Source organism: Balaenoptera physalus (assembly GCF_965194825.1).
Source record: "Balaenoptera physalus genome assembly, chromosome: 2".
NCBI classification, from domain to species: Eukaryota; Metazoa; Chordata; class Mammalia; order Artiodactyla; family Balaenopteridae; genus Balaenoptera; species Balaenoptera physalus.
This window is the reverse complement of record NC_138883.1, coordinates 158,127,588-158,144,628: the sequence shown is the minus strand read 5'-3', so window position 1 is coordinate 158,144,628 and position 17,041 is coordinate 158,127,588. Positions and strand designations below refer to the sequence as shown.

The 17,041-nt window shown below is 36.3% G+C and overlaps 1 long non-coding RNA gene across 2 annotated transcripts in view; it reads right to left on the bottom strand.

The window, feature by feature from the left end:
* The window catches only part of LOC309655042, a 305,351-nt gene extending 289,249 nt beyond the window's left edge, over window positions 1-16,102 (bottom strand). For both annotated transcript variants that reach the window (XR_014260572.1, XR_014260573.1), the window contains exon 1: window positions 454-16,102. This is a non-coding gene — a long non-coding RNA (uncharacterized lncRNA). The remainder of the gene's footprint in view (window positions 1-453) is intronic.
* Window positions 16,103-17,041: the final 939 nt, after the last annotated feature.

The following is a 17,041-nucleotide window of genomic DNA, read 5'->3' as shown; positions in this document are numbered from 1 at the left end:
CAACTTCACACAGCTAGTAAGCAGCAGAGCCAAAATTCAAACCCCAGAATGTCTTCAAATATTTGAGGGTTTCTATGTGCATATGTATGTATTGCCTTAAATTGTGTCTGAAGAGGTTTAATTAGAACTCTAAGATATAACCAGTTTGGTGAGAGGCATAAGTAAAATAAGTTCAGTATCAAGTAGAATTTTCAAAAGGCTGATTGAAAAAGATTACTTGCCTTGTGAAGTAGTGAGCTCCCCATCATTTGGAAGAGTTTAAACAAAGACTGGTTAGCCTTTGTCAGGGATATTTAGAAGGCATTCCAGCACTTGTTAGAAAGACAGCAAGTTGACCTGGTAGGACTCTAAGAGTCCATGAAAATAACTGTGTGACACTTAAAGGGTAATTGAATGGCTACTCAGCTCAGAGATGAAGCCATCTCAGAGATGACCTGCAATTTTAGCACTGACCAAGAAATCTTCAGCCACTATAAATCTTACCCAATCGACTGGCATCATGGACCTTCTTTCCAGTTAGTTTTGCCGACATCCAAACTTAATTGGACCTTAAATGTTTTCCCTGTAGAGCTCTTATCTTGTGAACCAACTGCTTAATCTATTTTGGCAGATTCAGGATTCATAGCTCTTCAGGGAGCTGTAAAATATCTTTTTTAAAAAAGTCAGCCTAGTCCAGTGGGACAGCCAAGTGACAGACTTCATTTTCTATTCTGAATTTTTCCTCTTGCATGGTTATTATATTATCGGGCAATACTTTCTTATGTCTTGCAGTTTTAATGCCATTTTACGATGTTTGAATACTCAGGATATTTTGGTAATTGTCTAATTAGTCCAATCAACAAAGAGAGTATTAATGGCTCTTAAAAACTATACAATATAATACCACTGTAATTTTTTTTTAAATGAGATGAAAAATGTTAAGCCTTCAGCCATGTGGGCTAATGGTAAAATTCCAGAGTGAGAAAAGACTTTCCTTAAATCTCACTTCCTGTCACAGATTCATTGGCTGGAAAGAAATTCTTGGCAGGCCAAAGACTCTGTACTCTTCAGTGTGCCAGGATTGATTTTGCTAGAAATAACTTATTGCTCATCTGATAACATTTCTTAGATTTAGTACTTTTTGTAAAGGAAGAGTTGTTTTTGTTATTCTTTGAGTCATGACTTTGGGATAGGAAACATATTCTTCTCTCCAGGTACTTAAATCTGTAGGGAGAGTATCATTCAGAGTTGAGTAGCTTTCTCTTTCAGAAAGAAACCACAAAAAGTTCAAACCTATGGGTAGGAAGCATGGAAAGTAACAAGAATTTGACATAAAACAAATGAAATATGATGAATTTTTTTAAAGGTTAGAAATTGTACATATTTTTCTTGCTTTATTTATAAAAGCACTCATAAATTAGGAGTATGGAATTAACAGACACAAACTATTATATACAAAATAGATAAGCAACAAGGATTTACTGAATAGTACAGGGAACTATATTCAACATCTTATAATAACCTATAACAGAAAAGAATCTGAAAAAATGTATATAAAACTGAATCACTTTGGTGTTCTCCTAAAACTAACACAGTATTGTAAATCAACTATACTTCAATTTAAAAAATAAATTTTTTTTAAAAAAAGCACTTCATGATATGACTAAATGTGTGGTATTGATAAATAGTATAAACTATATCTGAAATGCTCAGTTCATACAGCAAAATTATGATAGAATCTACATTAAATACTTCTAATTAACCCTAGGTTGGATCATACTTTACTGTTTACTAGTACTTCAGAAATAATTGGTGAAAGAACAAATGATTGTCCTGTGTACTGAACATCAATGCCTTTGCTTTCGTCAGCATCTCAGATTTTAAAGATAGTAGTGCTTAAGCATAAATGTATTCCATAAAACAAAATATATGCAATTTTTATAAAATTTAGTGGTCACATATAGTTTCCAAAATAATTCCTTTGTTCTTCCTATTAGCATTGCTTATAAGAATAAGTTAAGGAGATAACTGAATAATGAAAAATAACTAAATATGGGGGAAAAGTATAATAGAATAAAAGTTGAATCAAGCATATTCTTACTATAATTATTAGTTAAAAAGAAAAACAGAGAAAAGTAATTAATCTGGACTCAGAGGTTTGTTCCTCCCAGCATCCAAAAAAAAAAAAAAAATGTGCTATTGGAATTCCGGGAGAGAAGTTCATATATTTATTTTCTCTCATTCTCCCAAACCTGACGTCTGCTAAAGAATCACTCTATTGGAGAGAACCACAGAAGTGGGATTTAGGGACAGGTCATAAAATCCCATCCTAAAGGGAAAACAAGATAATCAGAAAGTGTTCAAAATTTCAGTCAGGATAAAATATTTCAAAATCTAGAGACCACTGAGAGGGAGTAATAAAATAATAACTAGGATTTATAGCATCCCATAGCTCATGTCTGCTTCTTTCCTGTAAATGTTGTAGACCGACTATCTTTTCTGGACTCTTATCCAAACCAGAGTTTTATACACAAGCATTGGAAACAATTCCTTTACTGCAGAGCCATTTTTAAGCAATAATAAATCCATTTATTTGTACAATCAGCCAACATCAGGCTGAAAATTTTTAGCCTCCCAACTTCTATGAGTCTCTGTTATGCAATCTATTGTTGTGTAATGAAAATAAATAGTATTCTGCTAAAATTAAAAGGAAAGATCTTCTTTTAATTAGTATGGAAAAGATAAACCAGACTCTTTTACATACTTCATTTTGGGTTTTAATGTAATGAATACTTGCTGTAAATACCTCCAAATCTTAAAATAGTTCAGTATTAAGAGAATTTTACGTAGGTATTCTTCAATCATCATGCAACACATGCTTTTATTTTCTGTGAACTTTCCTGTTGTCCTCAGAAGAACAAAGTCACAGAAATTAAGAAAGAACTATTTGCCTAATTATTAGAAGAGCTTAAAAGTCGAAAAGTCTTGCTTTAAATATTATTTATTACTTCTGTATATTTGTTGGGCTCAACACAGATGCCACTGATAACAGGAGCAGCCAACCTCCTTAAAAACACTTCTGGGTGGAGCTGTTCTTTTATTTTACAGCTTACAAAGTGAACTGCACAATTCTTAAGCAAACAAAGTGAATATCATAATTATCACAGCAATGACTCCAAAGGTCTACATTCTTATTATGATGCATTTTTACTTGGTCCCGATAGATCTTCACTAATTTAGTTTTGAAAATATTGTAGCCTGTCTCCTGTGAAGTGGTCCTCAACTACAGTGATTCAGATATGCCTTAGACTTGTGGGGTAGATTAAATATGCCTGGTTTGCCTGTCTATAGTGCCCAGGTTCCTTTCCACCTATGACTTTCCCAGGTACTAGAACAGTTCTGAACACGTAATTGTCCACCTCCCTCCTTTCCTACATAGTTATATGTGTGAAAACATGTAAGACATGGTTCTATTTTGTGTTTTTATGAAATTTAACTTCTAGGGGCTTAATTTTCTTCTGGTGTGGCAAGAAATAGCATGGGTTGGAGAAGTGAAATGGTGCAAGAGAGTGGCCCTAATTTTGGCCCTTCACCAAATCATCTGTGGAAGAATTCATGCAGGATCAGTTTTTTTCCATTATTATCAGAAATAGATGATACCAGGAAAGAATTGAGAGGCCTCCATTCTGTTTTCCAGCATATTTTAATGACCTCCATATCTGACAGTTCCAGATTTCACTGCTCAGGGCCACACTACAGTTAGTGGGATGCTCTGGGGGGGAACCATAAACACACAATTCTAGGGAATAAAACAGTTTGTCTGACTTGCAGTCCATAGGATTTCAAGAAAGCACTAAAGTTGCCTTAAAGGCAGATGGAGGTGGAGTGGGTGAGAGGAATCCAAACACTTGTTATCCTAGAAAGCAACTGGAGGGAACCTATGATACAGTATAAATGAATTTCATGTAAATACTATGCAAATATCTCTATAGAAGCTCCAAATCCTCTACTCATGCTACTAAACAAACAAACAAAAAAATAAAAAACAAAAATATAACATTCACTGCTTCCCATGTTTCTTGCCTAACCTAATTAGTCATAGTGCCCAGAGATCTGCCATTGATGAATCATCCCACTGGATTCTGAAAGACAAAAAAACGGGGCCATGGCAGTGGGTGTAAATTGTAGTTGTTTACATTCCAACCTGTTTTGTTGACTATGATTAGTAAATTAAGGTTTAATGAGACTGAATGATAAATTTATCTTTGAAGGAACAGGAAGACATTTATAGGGTAGAATTGATAGAAATGGCTGCTGAATATGTGGGATGAGACAGAGGGAGATGTCAAATTTGAACGCATCTTTCCAAAGTTGGGCATTTGGGTGAATGGTGATTGCACATAGGAGAGAAAGTGATGGGCTGACTTCAACAACATAGTAAGAACTTGAAGCCTTCCTGAGGCTAGTCAATTTTTACCTGGTTCTCCTATCACAAAAGTTAGCCATAGTTGAGGCACTTTATCACCTACTAAAAAGAAACTTTCCAAAATGTTAAGGAACACTCTGAGCATCTCCATTCCAGTGACTAGAAATCACTTATTAGTAATGACCTTTCACTGTATGTTGAGTGACCTTTTGCCTTATAGCCAATGTTATGGTCAAGTTTAGGTATAAAATGCCAGCCAGTCCTATTGCTTACTACCTGAGCTGTCACTGTTCTCACCGTGCACGTGATCTGAGTAGCAAAAGAATATCATTGATTAAAGCTAAACCCAAATGAGTAGGAATAACAATGAGACTCTATCTTCTACTAAATTAACCAAGAAATTCCACTAGTGCCTTTATGGTCATGCTTTTATTATATATATTGAAAATACTTCATTTGGGGGACTCAAATCTGTTAGGTTTAACCTGCAATTATGGCACTGTATATTAACCCTGGAAATCTTGTTTAGTTACTCAGAATTGTCCAAATACTCCTTAAGAACATTAACCATGGCATTCTACCCAGTGCCTGTAACATTGGCCTCCAGTTTACATTTCTCTGCTGCAGGAATTTAGTTGTAGTTTTTCCATTTCTTGTATGCAGTTCTGTAAACCTCCAAAACTCCTTTGTGGGATTAAAAAAAAGTGTATAAGTAAATGAATATAAATTAGCCCTTACTTCTGTCTTTGAGACCAAACCCAGAGCTAGAAACACAGCAAATATCTTTATCTTCGTAATAAGATTTTTCTTTTCATTTTAATTTGAGTCCTCATGTGAAAACTTTATGCCCAGACAACAAACAGATGCTAAAACATCTGGAACCACTAGTTCTACTGGAAGATTTGATATTTGAAAGCCTCCCTACCCTAACCTACTACTGTAGGTGATTCCATCTCAATGTTGGAATTGTTATGAAGACTAGACTAAGATCACAAAGGAAATGTGGAAGGTGTTTCCAGTCCAGATTTGACTGATATAAATAAATTCCTGTACACTCTGTCAATGTGTCATTTGTTCATGAAGAATACAATTTTAGGAGAAATTATACTGTTATTATAGAAGACAGAAATTGTATTGCTTTGCCATACTATATAGAACATACCTAGAAATGTCTACATGGAAACACTGACTTGATGCTTTCACATGTGTATATTTGGAATGTGTTATGCAAATAAACACACACACAGAGGAATATAACATTAACCATCTACTTAGCATAAATTTCTGAAGTTACCCAATTTTCAACAGGAAGACTTGAAAAACAACATATTTCAGAATAACTCCAAAGGAAAGGATTATTTTACTTGTTTTCTTCTAAAATGTCTAAATGATCCTTTGTTAAATTAGTTCATTCAACAATTACACTCCTGTTAGTTGCGCAAAATTAAATGGTAGCCATTTTTATGATAACGAATCTGTATTTACTTAAGTTTTAAAAATTTGTATGACAAAACACCTTATTTAAGCTCTCACTATAGCCTCAAATAAACAGCCAATTTGAAATGAAGATAGAGATTATCAAGGATAAACATTAGTCACTTCTTTAGAAAATTAGACTACCCGTATTTCTTATTACAGTCCATTGTTCCTGCCTAAACATAGGAATCAGGGCCTCTGTACTGTGCAATTCCAAGAAGCATCATTTATACTTCTGTCTAAGTGAATGGCACTCCCAGAAGTTGTGCAGTTCACAGCCTGAACAACCATACAGGGCTGTTCTGAAAGGAATCACTGTTGCTGAAGGAGATCTCAGAACTTTTCTCAAACATGCCTATTCAAATGTCCATATCTTTTATTATAATAAAATTTTTAAAATACAAAATCTATTTATTATATACTTTTGGTCAATTGTAGCTTAGGAGTCTGCTAAAGCCATAAAACTAAACTATCATGGATTCTTGGGGTTTGGGGATCAGAGCACAGATGGGCCGGTCAGGTATGATCCGATTGACTAAGTGTCTCCCTCTTATGGGAAGTAAAATCATCAAAAATATGAAAAAAAACCACAAAACTTCTTTACAGCTATTTAGCATATCCTCCTTTGACAATAACACCTGAGGTCATAAAGGAGATACAAAGTAAAGAAATCAATAATTCTGCTCTGGCAATTCTTAGAGTCACCTGACGGGGTTAATATAGTGGTTCTCAAACTGCATTTCAAAGAAATTTCCAGATAACACTGATGCTGTCAGTCTGGAGACGATACTTTGAGAATGACTGCACTAGGATAATATAGAAATCCTCTAACCAAAGGGAGAATGCATGTGGACCGAAATGTCTTGAACAACACTCACGTTAATATAGTAACACACGATAGGATAAAAGTTTTATGCAAGATACATTCCCAAACTTGTAATAACGTGAACATTACTGATGGAATAAAGACTGCTTGAAATGCATAAAGCTGTTAATTTTATGGTTGTTGATATGGAGTCCCAAACAAACACTTCCCCAACAGAAATGGCCCTCAGTGTAAGGCACACGTCGGAACCAAATGACAAAATGCCCAAATGACACTCAGTGCTCACATACGGTCCTCAAAGTCAGACACACATCAGAACCAACTGGCAAAATGCCCAAATAGCACTTCGTGCTCAAAAGGGAAGTTGGCCCGGGAAACACCGGTGGACTTACTTGGTCTTGGAGCTCGTCAGCTCGTCCAGATGCATATTTCTGTTCCACTGAGGAATAAGCGTAAGTTGGCAGCCAGTGCCCAGCAGGGGAGAAACAGGGAGGATCCCCCAAACAAATGGTTTTGGCAGCTGCTAGGAATGTCCCCCCAAAACCCCCTCCTGGGGACAGCGAGCCAGGAGCGGCAGCCCCTCACAGCCATCCCTGCGAGTTTTCATGGCGGCGGCTCTGCTCCGGGAAAACCCCGGGAGCCAGATGTCGCGAGAGCGCAGCAGCCTCACGTTGGACGCCAAAAAACTGACCGAAGTGGGGTTGTGGCTGCTCGCCGCTCTAAAGCCAATAAAGAGGCAAGGCTGGTGGAAAGGAAAGTTTGCTTTATTTCAGAGGCTGGCAAGCTGGTATGGGGGGGAGGGGACTCCTGTCCAAAGGCCGACCCACCCCCCACGCCCGCCCCGACAATCACTGGGCAAGAGCTTTTACAGGCAGAGGCAGGGGGCTACATGCAGAAACGGCACAGTCAGCTCTGACCGTCATCTTGAAATAGGTCCTGCAGTAGTCTGACCAGTGTCATCTTGATTGTTTTAAGTACACTTAGTCTTCAGTTCCAGGGTCGGTTTTTTCCCTTTTCTTTGAGGCCATTTCTCAGAATTGTGGCAGCTTATGTCATGGCTACAGTCTGGTCAGCATGTAGTTAACTTCTTCCACTTGGTGGGGATTTCCGTATCTACAAGACAGCTCACAGGATATGGCTCAGAATGTGATCTATAGGCCTTGAGGAGGAACTAAAGGTCCTTGAATTTGCTTAATGACTATACTATTATTGTTTTGTCCTGTTTGCTTTCCTTTGTTTCTGCATTTTCTCACTTCTCTGATTAAACTTATACTTTGGCTAAAGTTTTTCTACAGACAAAAGGCAGGCGGAAGACTTCGGGGTGGGGGGAGGAAAGGAACAGAGAGTCCTGCTCCGTTTTAATAATTTTCACTCAACTGCCAGCTAATTCTGTCCTATCTTTAGACTTTCATCCATGTGCACCAGCCTTGGTTTACTCTTGATTCCCTAAAGGCATTTTGAGGTATTCTAGCTCATTGCTTTTGTCCATATCATCATCCTGCCATAACATAGTCTTTCCTTCCTCTTCCCCATCTACAAATACTATCCAGCTTCAATATATATTGAAAAATATATCCATTTATAACAACCCAACCAGAAGTACTCGAAAGATTTCTGCCTACAAATTGCACATGAAACCTGTCACGTAAACTGTTTATCAAATTGTTCACCCCTTTATGGAACCTAAAGATTGATTATAGTATAGATTTTTTTTTTAATGTATTTTACATTTAAAATGTAATTGCTTTTTCCTTACACTCACTTTGGTCACAAAGTAATTACTGTCATTTCATACATTTGATTGTCCTATAAGTCATTTTCCCCCTTGAGGTGACTCCCAGGCAAGAGGAATTGGTAATTCCCTGTCCACTTTGGCAGACTTTATGCAGAATGGTTTGAGATATGGCCCCTTTAATCTTCCCATTATTTTCTAAAGCTATCCCTAATTTTACATGTTTATAGAGCTGGGAACAGTATATATATTATTACAATAAATTTTTAAAAATCACATTTATTATACATCATAGGAGTCAGCTAAAACCATGTAACCAAACTATAATGGGTTCTGCGGGTCTGGGGATAAGAGCACAGATGGGACAGAAAAGGTATTGTACAAGTGTCTTCTTTTCAGAGAAAAATACGAAATAACAAAAATATGAAAGGTGCCTTCATCACAGCTCTATCAGACTGTGGGTTGGCTTCTTCATGGTCCTTCCCCTCAGTGTATCATCTCCTAGACATTCAACTCATGTCAGGGTCTTTAGAAAATTGCAAGTGGCACCCTTTGCTCAAATACCCCAAACGGTGAGATGTTGAAAACCAAAATGCTTAAAATCAAAATGCTTAAGCAGTCTTCTCCATGGATTAACTAGGGAGCCCTAAAGAAGAAAATTCACAATATTCTATTTGGCTAAAATTTGAGTCCATTCAGAGCACCCTGAATTAAGGGTGAGTTTTCACCACTTTGTTGGGCCTTCACATAGTGTAAAGGTAGAGAAATTGCATCACTGCTTTCCTGTAATGTCAACAAGTATTTATGCTGGGTAATAGGAAAAAGACTTTGCTCTCACATTTATAATTAACACAATCACATGGGGCTAAAAACAAGAACACTTCTCTACTCTTGCCCTGACTCTGCCACTCCCTACTTGAATGACTTAAGCTCTCTGTCTCTTGTGTTCTAAAATTAATGAGTTGCCCGAGCAGTGGATCCCAAATCTGGCTGCTGACTAGAGATATTTAACACACTTGTTGAAAATATAGTTTCCCTGCTTCATCCCTGGATGTTTTTATTCAATAAGTTAAAGAATCTGTATAAGAAATTTATCAAGAGACTTTTGGAAATTAGATTTGAGGGGATCACTGGTTCATATGATTTCTAGAGCCCCTTCAAAAATCTAAAAAATCTTTTTTTGTGTTTCCATCCCCTCCATTTCCCACCCATAATGAAAAATGCATTGTATGCACGAAGATGTTTATAGCACCTTTATTCATAATTGCCAAAACCTGTAAATAACAAAGCTGATTTTCAGTAAGTGAGGGGACAAACTGTGGTACATCCAGGCAATGGAATATTATTCAGCACCAAAAGTAAATGTTATCAAGCCATCAAAAGACATGGGGGAACCTTAAATGCATATTACTAAGTGAAAAAAGCTAATCTCAAAGGGCTACATAGTGTATAATTCCAAGAATATGACATGCTGGAAAAGGCAAAACTATGGTGACAGTAAAAAAACCAGTGGTTGCCAGAGGTTGGAGGGAGGAAGGGACAAATAGGTGGAGCACAGAGGACTTTTAGGGCAGTGAAACTAGTGCATATGATACCGTATCTTGTGTACATGTCATTATACATTTGTCCAAACCCAAAGAATGTACGACACCAAGAGTGAACCCTAATGTAAACTATGGACCTTGGGTTATAATGATGTGTCAATGTTGGTTCATCATTTGTAACAAATATACCATTCGTATGGGGGATGCAGATTATAGGAGTGGCTGTGCATATCTAGGGGATGAGGGTTGAGGAGAAATCTCTTCACTCCCTGCTCAATTTTGTTGTAGACCTAAAACTGCTCTGAAAAAATATGGTCTATTAAAAATGCACTGTATGATACAATAGGAGTCAATTAATAGCCATTAATATTTCATTTTTTTTAGGAAAAGATAAAAATGATATTGTACGCAAAATCTTGGGTTTTATTTTTTCCATCATCAGTGTCAAAGTTAGGTCCTTCCCTTAAGTTAGAGATAATAAATGTAGGGTTAAGGCAGTTGACTATGCCATCCTCTTCATTATAATGAAATCATTCCTTAATATTCTAAAATAATCAGCACACACTTTAAGGAAAGCTTTCAGTAGCTCAGGCAATATGAATGTGAGAGAGAGGAAAAATAGAGCTTCTTTTTCTTGAGTCTGTTTGTTTGTCACTGTAAAATTTAGGTGAAGGATGCTCACTGAGTACTCTACCATTCTCAATAGAAAGCACATATATTACTCTTAATCAGTGTGTAGAGAGAAAACACATCTCCCAAACTATGATATTTAAATTGTTCTTTTCTTAAAATGATGCTTTTTCAGTCACCTTGGAAATATGTGCAAATGCAAATCTAAATCCCACATGCAGTAATGATTTGGTTGAAACAAATACTATTCCCTCAAGCTATGTTGGTTTGGGGGAAAAAACTACTCTTCTAATAGGAAGATTGCAATGGCTCTGCTCCTAAGGGAAAAAGAGAGAGAAAAAAAAGCCATACAGATAAGATGCTCTTATTTATAACATGTAACAAGATACGTTGCAAGACACAAACATCTTTCTGATGACTTATCCTGCTGATCAGAGTACAACAGAGTTTATTTTCATAATTACAACAGATGGAAAACAATAAAATTCTACTTTAGGCTAATGCACTCTCACCCTTATTATCTTTTTTTTGTATGTGTGTCTCCCCTGAAGCTATTTTATAACAATATAAAAATTGCAGAAATATGGCACCGCAGAAGCCTGACCAGATTTCCTAATTATCTGTCATGACTCAAGACTGCAGTGAGAAATTAGCTCTCCTGGGAAAGAAAAAATTTGACGCAACTTAAAATAATAGAAAGAAACTTATGATGTCTCTCCTCAACAAGTTGAGAAAGAAATCTAACCATTTTTAGTAGGATTGCCTAACTAACTTTCTCATTTCATATATATATATTTCAATATATAATTTCTGCTACAAAAAGGTGCATTAGTCATATTCCTTAAAATATGACGTTGTCATGGAAAGATTCACTCTTGTTTCATTAATTATATTCACCCCCCAATTCCAATCCATTCTTATCTTAATTAATGTACATAACAAATACAATAAATTAATATAAAAAATGGATAAGATATATACACTTAGAGGACATATCTCTATATTTATCTGTAACAGCATCTGTATCTATATCTATATATTTATCTATAACTGTATCTACATTTATATTTATCAGCATACTCACTTCCTTTACCTCCATATTTCCCAGCCTCCCTTATACTTAGATGTGCCCATTGAGTGAATTCTGGCCAATAGAATGCAGGCAGAAGTAATATGCACCTGTCCCCAAACAGCTTCTATGTGTTAATTTTTTCTCTCTTTTGTCATCCTCTGGATGAATAGCAACACTCATGATGGCTAAAAAAGCCGCACTTTGAAGCTGACAAAACCTTCATCAGACTGGGTCCTTCAATGACTATGTGGATCTTAAAACTCATCACCCAATACATACCAATGATTATACCCTTACAGGAGTAAGGAAACGACTTCTAGTTTATTAAGCCACTGCAATTTTAAAGTTTATCTGTATTCCATTGAGATCATCATTTATTTCACTATAAGGAACCATCTTTTGAGATTCACACGGTCTTTAGGTTGTCAAATCTTTCCTTCAATACTTGTCTTTTGTAATTCAGAGTGTCTAGAAAGCCAATCTATAGGGAAGATGACAATAAGCCAACTGATTTCTCCTCTTACCCTGGCTTACTGTGACAGGGTTGGATGCTAGACTTCTTGGGCAGCTAGATATCATGTTTATCACTCAACCATCAACTCCATGGTCAGAGCACAGCACCTGCTTTAATAGCTTAAGGCAAACTACCTTAACCAAAATATATTGCGTCAATGTGGTGAGATCATGTGTTTTGAGTACACGGACAGTCATTAGGTAAAAACATTTGACAAGTACCTGTTTCAGCAGATTAAATGGCACCTTGTTGTTTGCAAAAAAATAACCAAAAATCATCTCTAATAAAAAATATGCCCTCTATCACACTAAATCACAAAGGTTTCTGTCAGAGTACATCTATCCTACCCTAAATCCACAAATTGTGCCTGAGGAATCCTAGATCCATAGATGGTTTAGGAATGCACAGAAATATTGGGCATGGTGGTATGAGTGTTCTCCATGAGCTGGGCTGATAGGGTATTTATTTTTTTATTTTTAATAGACTTTATTTTTTGGCCATGCCACGCAGCTTGTGAGATCCTAGTTCCCCCGACCAGGGATTGAGCCTGGGCTCCTGGCAGCAAAAGCCCAGAGTCCCAACCACTGGGCCACCAGGGAACTCCCTAATAGACTTTATTTTTTAGAGCAGTTTTAGGTTTATACAAAAATTGAGCAGAAAGCATAGTGAGTTTCCATGAACCCCTTTCCCCCATATCTCCAGTTTTCCCTATTATTAACATCTTGCATTCCTGTGGTACATTTGTTACAATTGGTGAACCAATACTGATACATTATTATTAACTAAAGAGCATAGTTTACATTGGGTTCACTGTGTTGTACATTTCTGTGGGTTTTGCCAAATGCATAATGTCATGGATAGTGTATCCACCATTACCATATCTAACAGAATAGTTTCATTGCCCTAAAAATGCCCTGTGCTTCACTCATTCATTCCTCCCCCAAACTCCCAGCAAACACTGATATATTTACCTCCTGTATACTTCTGTCTTTTCCAAAATGTCATATAGTGGGAATCATAGGGTATATAGCCTTTCAGACTGCCTTCCTTCTTTCATTTAGCAACATTCAATTAAGTTTCCTCCATGTCTTTTTGTGGCTTGATAGACCATTTCTTTTTTTTTGTAACATCTTTATGGGAGCATAATTGCTTTACAATGGTGTGTTAGTGTCTGCTTTATAGCAAAGTGAATCAGCTATACATATACATATATCCCTATATCTTATCACTGGATGATTTTCCCTTGTAGGCATGTACTATTATTTGTTTATCCATTCACCTATTGAAGGATATCTAGATTGTTTCCAAGTTTGGGCAATTATGAAAAAAGCTGCTATAAGTATTGTGCAGATTTTTCTATGGACATGTTTTCAACTCATTTGGGTAAATACTGAGGAGCACAGTTGCTGGATAGTGTGGTAAAATTATCTTAGTTTTGTTAGAAACTGTCACACAGTTTTCCATAGTGGCTGTACCATTTGGCTTTCCTACCAGCAGTGAATGACACGGCTTCTGTTGCCCCACATTCTCACCGGCACATGATGTTGTCAGTGCTGTGGTATCTCATTGTTTTAATTTGTAATCACTAATAACAAATGATGTTGAGCATCTTTTCATATGCTTATTTAGCATCTGTCCATCTTTATGAGTTCAGAGATTTGCCCATCTTTTATTTTAAATTTTTTAAAGATTCTTTTTTTGATGTGGACCATTTTTAAAGTCTTTATTAAATTTGTTACAATATTGCTTCTGTTTCATGTTTTGGTTTTTGGCTGCGAGGCATGTGGGATCTTAGCTCCTCGACCAGGGATTGAACCTGAACCCCCTGCAATGGAAGGCAAAGTCTCAACCACTGAACCGCCAGGGAAGTTCCTGCCCATCTTTTAATTAGGTGGTTTTCTTATTGTTGAGTTTTAAGAGCTTTGTATATTTTGAAAAAAAAAGTCACTTATCAGATATAAGTTTTTCAAATATTTTCTCCCAGTCTGTGGCTTGTTTTTTATTCTTTTCACAGTGTCTTTCACAGATCAGATGTTTTTCATCTTAATGAAGTCCAAACTATCAATTTTTTTTCATGGAGTATGGTTTTGGTATTGTAAGGAAAAAGTCATTGCCAAATCCAAGATCATGTACATACTCTCTTTTGGTATTTATTTTTAATCTTAAAAAATTTATACTTTTCATACCATTGGGGGGAAATAGAGCCATGAGTTTATGAGTTACTTACCAGACTTCATGCAATTTTGATTGGTTCATTGCAGTTCTAACATATACAATATTTCCCTACTCTGAGAAATCATGATGTATTTGTTGAGAAAGGATGCATGTTTTCTCTTGCTAGCCTAAATTTGTAATCTTTTTCTGAGTCCTTAAGTTCCCAAGAGGACATTTTTACTCTTAGGAAGAAAGGGATGAGTGTGCCTTGGAACCATGACATTGGTCACTATATTCCTACAAAGCCATGGCCATTATATACCTCATTTATTGAAAGCTTCCTTTTATAGGAGGGAAACATATTCTACCTGAATCAATTATTGACACCAGCAATGAATAAACTGCTGACACTTTCCCCAAGGAATAACTCAAAGACCATCAGCTAAAGCTGGAGAAAAGCAGGGTATACTTCCTCTCCAATATGACTCAAGAGAGGAAACAGATCAAGTTAAAGAGAGTGCTAACCCCTCCAGTGACAAAGTGGATTTTTAAAGAGCAGGTATTAGCAATTGGAAAATTTCTATTCCTCACAATTTTATCTTTATCCTTGAAAGTTGTGACTATATAATATGGCATAATAAGCTTAATTTTTTGATTGTAGCATTCTGAAAGGATACTTATTTGTCTTAAAAATGCTGTCATTGCTCAAGACACTCTCAGAACTATTCCTTGGAATTATGCTTTTCAAGGCATTTATAAGAAGTAGGAGAAAAACAATTCAACTTGCTTTTTAATCATGTGTCAAAATAATGATTATTGGAAAACAAAGTAATTAATAAGTTGCTATTAAAAAATAAAACCAACATTTAACTCGACCTTTTCCGATTCAAAAAAGAATCAAAGAATCTATAAATTTACAACAGCAAGAGTGAACTGTAATGTAAACTATGGACTCTAGGTGATGATGATGTGTCCATGTAGGTTCATCAGTTGTAACAAATGTACCTTCTGGTGGTGATGTTGATAATGGGGGACACTACACACGTATGGGGGCAAGAGGCACCCATTTGGAAAATTTCTGACCTTCCACTCAATTTGGCTGTGAAATTCAAACTGTTGTAAAAAATAAGGTCAATAAAATTTTTTTAAAAAAGGACCCATGTACAACAATATGACATGATCAGTGTTTAAAGAAATTAAGTTATTGCAAATATACATAAGAAAGTACCACTAATAGGTTTATTGAGTCTTACTCCTCACCAAATGAAATGACATATGAATTTTTTCTCTTGGTTCATCATACCTAGTACCTCATTCACTTAAATTCTCCTTTTTCACTAAAACTGACAAAACACTTTCACCTCACCAGTAACTGCTGTATAGGATAACATTTCTGGGCCTTATCCCTCCCTTAAATAATTACAAACAATCCAACATTCTGTGCAGTTACTTACTTTCATTACAACACTAAGCTATTCTCTCCTGATGGAGTCATTGTGATTAGAACTCATTTCCCTGAGGTCTATTTCTTGTTTTTACTTTTTCAGCAGAGTCTTAGTCTCCCTTTCTAATTTTGATTATAAACTCAGTGGAAGGGACTGTGTCTTACCCTATATCAACTAGGTGTTCAATAAACATTATTAATTATTATTATTAAAGTTCATAATGATGTCAGGCTTGGCCTAATTAATTTTAATTCAGCTTAATCTAGTTCAATTAAGTTTAATTTAGGAGGTGCTGCCCTGATATTTTTTTGAACCTAGATTTGCAATTTAGCTCTGCAATAGGTTCCTCATTATTTTTTTTTTGGCCTCATAAATTTCTTCTATAGGCAAGAAGTTTTCTTTATGCTATTGCTAAGATGCATTTTATCTGACAAACGCTTTTAAAATATTCTGATTTCCTTGCTCATTCAGAAATATTACCCACAGCTTTTCATGTTAAAGCTGATTTTTCTCCCAGTGAATTGAAAGAAAATAACAAAAACAAACTCACCTCTGGGAGTCACAGTGAATGTTAGGAAAGTGGGAAGAAGAGCAGGGTACGACCTAGTTGTTTCTGTGCTTTTGAGAAAGCTCTCCTGTAGCATGGTAGAAGATGGATTGAGCTGAGCAAGGGTGGAGACAAGATGCATTAGGAGACCACTGAATTTCTCCAAGTTAGTGATGATAAGGGATTGTACTAAGCTCTGACAGTAAAGACATAGAGATTTGGGTGTAGACATTGAGAGGCGTAAGAGAAAGAACAATTGCTGATGGGCAGGAAGTGGATCTGAAGTTGAGAGAGGGGTCAAGGATGACCAAATGGCACATGGTTGTAGTAGGTGATACAAGAGGGGCAGCAAGTCTGGTGGGTGTGAGGGTGTGAACAGTGAGTATGAGCAACGTAAGCAATGAAGGTTTGCAAGAGTTGGGAGCCACCTCTCCTTAGGAAATGACAGTAGCTCTGAAAAGGTGGAGCATGAGTAGAATACAAAATGAAGAGGGTGATTATAGAAAATAATATAGAAAATGCCAATACTTGCGGAGACAAAGAAGTACAAATCAAAGAAGTATACTGAGTGGGAGCAAACAGAAAAATAGGACAATGAGGAAAACATCAGGTTAGATAAATCATCTGTTATTTCATCATCAGGGGCTATTGAAAAGGAGAACAGCACATGATTTTGACCCTCTGGGATGTGCTCTC